The sequence below is a fragment of the Balaenoptera acutorostrata genome, chromosome 2 (genome assembly GCF_949987535.1).
Source record: "Balaenoptera acutorostrata chromosome 2, mBalAcu1.1, whole genome shotgun sequence".
Classification (NCBI taxonomy): Eukaryota; Metazoa; Chordata; class Mammalia; order Artiodactyla; family Balaenopteridae; genus Balaenoptera; species Balaenoptera acutorostrata.
In genome coordinates, this window is record NC_080065.1 from 49,177,299 (window position 1) to 49,183,877 (window position 6,579).

General features: G+C 36.6%; 2 pseudogenes; both read left to right on the forward strand.

The window, feature by feature from the left end:
• Nucleotides 1-423: 423 nt before the first annotated feature.
• LOC130707356 (cytochrome c oxidase subunit 2-like) lies at nt 424-1,087 on the forward strand (annotated as a pseudogene).
• Nucleotides 1,088-1,336: 249 nt separating this feature from the next.
• LOC130707332 (ATP synthase subunit a-like) lies at nt 1,337-2,003 on the forward strand (annotated as a pseudogene).
• Nucleotides 2,004-6,579: the final 4,576 nt, after the last annotated feature.

Genomic DNA, 6,579 nt, shown 5'->3' on the forward strand with positions numbered 1-6,579 from the left:
TAAATATAACCTTCTCCCCACATTTCCTAGGTCTATCTGGAATACCACGACAATATTCTGACTACCCTGATGCCTACACAACATGAAATATTATTTCATCAATAGGCTCCTTTATTTCACTAATAGCAGTAATATTAATAATTTTCATAATTTGAGAGGCATTTGCATCAAAATGAGAAGTCTTAACAGTAGGATTAACTACTACAAATTTAGAGTAACTAAACTTGATGCCCTCCACCATATCACACATTTGAAGAACCCACTTATGTCCATTTAAAATAGTGAAGGATGGAATCGAACCCTCTTCTACTGGTTTCAAGCCAACAGCATAACCATTATGTCTTTTTCAATAAATGAGGCATTAGTAAAATATTACATAAATTTGTCAAAGTTAAATTATAGGTGAAAGTCCTATATATTCCCATGGCATATTCCCTCCAACTAGGATTTAAAGATGCAACATCACCCATTATAGAAAAACTTCTATACTTTCATGATCATACATTAATAATCATATTTTTAATTAACTCTCTTGTTCTTTACATTATTTCACTTATACTAACAACTAAATTAACACATACAAGCACAATAGATGCACAAGAAGTACAATCTATCTGAACAATTTTACCAGCTATTATTGTAATTTTAATTGCCTTACCATCATTATGAATTCTTTACATGATGGATGAAATTAATAATCCCTCTCTAACTAAAAACCATAGGACACCAGTGATACTGAAGCTATGAATATACAGACTATGAAGACTTAAACTTTGACTCCTATATAATTCCTACATCAGATCTAAAACCAGGAGAATTACGACTATTAGAAGTAGATAACGGAGTAGTTGTACCTATAGAAATAACAATCCGAATACTAATCTCCTCAAAAGATGTTTTACACTCATGAGCTATACCTTCACTAGGCCTAAAAACAGATGCCATTCCAGGATACTTAAATCAAACAACTCTTATATCAGCATGAGCAGGTCTATATTACGGACGATGCTCAGAAATTTGTGCATCAAATCATAGCTTTATGCCCATCGTCCTTGAATTAGTACCACTAAAATACTTTGAGAAATGATCTGCATCAATACTATAAATACGTTAAGAAGCTAAATAACGTTAACCTTTTGAGTTAAAGCTTGGGAGTTAATCCTCCCCTTAATGATATGCCACAACTAGATACATCAACATGATTTATTACTATCCTATCAATAATTCTAGTCCTATTCATTATATTTCAACTAAAAATTTCAAAATATATTTGCTATTCAAACCCAGAATCAACATTTACCAAAACACTAAAACAACCCACTCCTTGAGAAACAAAATGAATGAAAATTTATTTGCCTCTTTCATTATCCTAACAATAACAGGGCTTCCTATTGTTATCTTAATTATCATATTTCCAAGCATTCTATTTCCTACACCTAATCGACTAATCAAGCATATAATTTCTATTCAAAAATGATTAGTTCAAATAACATCAAAACAAATAACAGCTATTCACAAAGTACAAACCTGAACACTAATACTAATATCACTCATTTATCAGATCAACAAATCTGCTAGGACTATTACCACATTCATTTACACCTACTATACAACTCTCAATAGATCTAGGCATGGCAGTTCCCCTATGGGCAGGGACTGTAATTACAGACTTTCGTCACAAAGTAAAAACATCCCTAGCTCACTTTCTACCACAAGCAACACCAGTTCCTCTTATTTCCATACTAGTTATCATTGAAACTATCAGTTTATTTATTCAATCAATAACCCTGGCCGTACCCTTGACAGCTAACATCACAGCAGGACACCTGTTGATTCATTTAATTGGAGGAGCAACTCTAGCATTACTAAATATTAGCACTGCCACAGCCCTAATTACATTTATTATCCTTATCTTCCTCATCAGTCTCGAATTTGCTGTTGCCATCATTCAAGCCTACATATTTATCCTACTAGTAAGCCTTTACTTACATGATAATACATAATGACCCACCAAACCCATGCATATCATATAGTAAACCCCAGTCCCTGGCCCTTCACAGGAACTCTTTCAGCCCTCCTAATAACATCAGGCCTAATTATGTGATTTCACTTTAATTCAACATTATTGTCACCAGGCCCACTAACAAATACCTTAACAATATATCAATGATGATGAGACACCATCCAAGAAAGCACTTTCCAACGCCATCATATACCAATTGCTCAAAAAGGACTTTGATATGGAATAATCCTATTATTTCATAAGTCCTCTTTTTTTACTGGCTTTTTCTAAGTTTTTTAACCACTCAAGCCTTGCCTCCACACCTGAGCTAGGAGGACGCTGACCACCAACAGGCATCTGTCCCCTAAATCCACTAGAAGTACAACTCGTCAATACCTCTGTACTATTAGCCTCTGGGGTATCCATTACCTGAGTCCACTACAGCCTCATAGAAGGAAACCGTAAACACATAATTTAAGCTCTTTTTATTACAATTGCTTTAGGTGTTTTTTTACACTTCTGCAAGCCTCAGAATATTATGAAACATCTTTTACAATCTCAGATGGAGGGTATGGATCAACTTTCTTCATAGCTATAGGATTTCACAGACTACATGTAACTATCGGCTCTACCTTCCTTACTGTCTGCTTCTTATGTCAATTAAAACATCATTTTACATCTAATCATCATTTAGGCTTCAAAGCCACTGCCTGATACTGACATTTCGTAGACGTACTATGACTATTCCTTTATGTATCTATTTTTTGATGAGGATCTTATTCTTTTAGTATTAAATAGTACAACTGACTTCCAATCAGTTTTGGTATGATCTGAAAAAGAATAATAAACCTGATACTGACATTAATTACAAATATAGCACTAGCCTCATTTCTTGTATTCGTCGCATTTTGACTCCCTCAATTAAATATTTATACAGAAAATGCAAGTCCCTATGAGTGCGGATTTGACCCCCATAGGATCAGCCCATCTACTCTTTTCCATAAAATTTTTCCTAGTAGTTACCACATTTCTCCTTTTCAACTTAGAAATTGATCTCTTTTACCTCTACCATAAGCATCTCAAACAATCTAAAAACAATACTCATTATAGCACTATTCCTAATCTTATTACTAGCAACAAGCCTAGACTACAAATGAATCCAAAAAGGACTAGAATGAACTGAATATGGTAATTAGTTTAAAATAAAATAAATGATTTCGACTCATTAGAATATGATTAAGTTCATAATTACCAAATGCCTTTAGTATATATAAATATTGTTATAGTATTTATAGTATCTCTCATAGGGTTATTAATATATCAATCTCACCTAATATCCTCACTACTATGCCTAAAAGGTATAATATTATCACTATTTATTATAGCAACCCTAATAATCCTAAACACAAATTTTACCTTGGCCAGCATAATACCAATCATTCTGCTAGTCTTCTCTGCCTGCAAAGCTGCACTCAGACTATCCCTACTAGTAATAGAATCAAACACATATGGCACTGATTAAGTACAAAACCTTAACCATCTCAAATGTTAAAAATTATTATCCCTACAATTATATTAATACCACCAGCATGACTATCAAAAAGCAACATAATCTGAATTAAAACTACAGTACATAGCCTATTAATTAGTTTCATAAGCCTTTTTCTCCTAAACCAATTCAATGACAAAAATCTTAACTTTTCACTAGTTTTTCCTCCAACTCCTTTATTTTATTTTATTTTATTTTATTTTTTTTTAAATTGCAAGCCTGGAAAGGCAATGAAAGGATTTTTCTTTTTTATTTATTTATTTATTTATTTATTTATTTATTTATTTATTTATTGGCTGTGTTGGGTCTTCGGTTCGTGCGAGGGCTTTCTCCAGTTGCGGCAAGCGGGGGCCACTCTTCATCGCGGTGCGGGGACCACTCTTCATCGCGGTGCGCGGGCCTTTCTCTATCGCGGCCCCTCCCGTTGCGGGGCACACGCTCCAGACGCGCAGGCTCAGCAATTGTGGCTCACGGGCCCAGCTGCTCCGTGGCATGTGGGATCTTCCCAGACCAGGGCTCGAACCCGTGTCCCCTGCATTAGCAGGCAGATTCTCAACCACTGCGCCACCAGGGAAGCACCCCTCCAACTCCTTATTAGCACCATTATTAATTTTAACATGACTCTTACCATTAATACTAATAGCCAGTCAATTTCACCTATTCAAAGAATCATTAACCTGGAAAAAAATTATATATTACTATGCTAGTAATATTACAAATATTCCTAATTATAACATTTACTGCCACAGAACTGATCTTATTTTACATTTTATTTGAAGCAACACTAGTCCCAACACTTATCTTCATTACCCGATAGGGCAATCAAACAGAACAACTTAATGCAGGACTTTATTTCTTATTTTATACACTAGTAGGGTCCCTCTCACTCTTAGTAGCATTAGTATATATTCAGAATATCACAGGCTCATTAATTTTCTAATAATCCAATATTGAACTCAAGTAATATCCAACACCTGATCCAACATTTTCATATGATTAGCATGCATAATAGCCTTTATAGTAAAAATACCCCTATATGGTCTCCACCTTTGATTACCTAAAGCACATGTAGAAGCCCCCATTGCAGGGTCTATAGTCCTTGCAGCCATACTGCTAAAACTCAGAGGTTATGGTATATTGCTAGTTACAAAAATATTAAATCCATTAACGGACTTTATAGCATATCCGTCCCTCATACTCTCTTTATGAGGAATAATTATAACCAGTTTGATTTGCTTAATGCTAAACAGACCTAAAATCACTATTCCTCTGTTAGTTATATAGCTTTAGTTATTGTAGCTATTCTTATCCAACACCTTGAAGCTATATAGGAGCTACCACTCTAATAATAGCTCACAGCCTCACATCATCTACACTATTCTGCTTAGCAAATTCAAATTATGAAATCATCCACAGCCAAACAATAATTCTAGCCCGAGGCCTACAGACATTTCTCCCATTAATTTCAACATGATGACTATTAGCAAGCCTAATAAACTTAGCTCTACCCCCTAATCAGAGTTATTTGTAGTAATATTACATGTTATTTCATGATCAAACATTACCATTATCTTAATAGGAATTAATATAGTAATTACTGCCCTATGCTCCCTATATATGTTAACCATAACACAATGAGACAAATATACACATCATATCAACAATATCAAACCATCATTTGCACAAGAAAATGCCCTCATAACCCTCCACCTGTTACCTCTATTACTCTTATCATTAAACCCCAAAATCATTTTAGGGCCCTTATACTGTAAATTTAGTTTAAAAAAACATTAGATTGTAAATCTAGTGACAGGAGACTAGATCTTCTCATTTACCAAAAAAGTATGCAAGAACTGCTAATTCATGCCTCCATACCTAACAGTACGGTTTTTTCAAACTTTTAAAGGATAGCAGCGACTTCCCTGGTGGTGCAGTGGTTGAGAACCTGCCTGCTAATACAGGGGACACGGGTTCGAGCCCTGGTCTGGGAAGATCCCACATGCCGCGGAGCAACTAGGCCCGTGAGCCACAACTACTGAGCCTGCGCGTCTGGAGCCTGTGCTCCACAACAAGAGAGGCCACAATAGTGAGAGGCCCGCGTACCACGAAGAAGAGTGGCCCCCGCTTGCTGCAGCTAGAGGAAGCCCTCGCACAGAAACGAAGACCCAACACAGCCAAATAAATAAATAAATAAATAAATAAATAAATAAAGGTGCTAATAAAAAAAAAAAAATGGGCAGAAGATCTGAATAGACATGTTTCCAAAGAAGAGATACAGATGAACAAAAGGTACATGAAAAGACGCTCAGCATCACTAATCATCAGGGAAATGTAAATCAAAACCACAATGAGGGGGCTTCCCTGGTGGCGCAGTGGTTGAGAATCTGCCTGCTAGTGCAGGGGACACGGGTTCGAGCCCTGGTCTGGGAAGATCCCACATGCCGCGGAGCAGCTGGGCCCGTTAGCCACAACTACTGAGCCTGCGCGTTTGGAGCCTGTGCCCCACAATGGGAGGGGCCGCGATGGTGAGGGGCCCGCGCACTGCGAGGAAGAGCAGTCCCCGCACCGCGATGAAGAGTGGCCCCCACTTGCCGTAACTAGAGAAAGCCCTCACACGAACCGAAGACCCAACACAGCCAATAAATAAATAAATAAATAAATAAATAAATAAATAAATAAAAAGAGGAAATATTTTAAAAAAAATAATAATAAGATCCAGGAAATTCACGTTTAAAAAAAAAAAAAAAAACCACAATGAGATATTACCTCACACCTGTTAGAATGGCTATTATCAAAAAGAAAACGGGCACACGTTCCCCTGAGCTGCAGTGTCAACACAGCAGTTTCACACTAGGAACTCTGGTCTGAAGTGCCTGGGGACAAGGTCTCTGCACATGGCACCATATGAATAAGTGAAACTAGAGAAAGCACAAAGGAAAAAAATATATATATGGGAAAAAGAAGACCAGAAAAGAGTGAGCAACCTGCCCAAGGTCACAAACAACCACACTCAGTAACACTGAAAGCA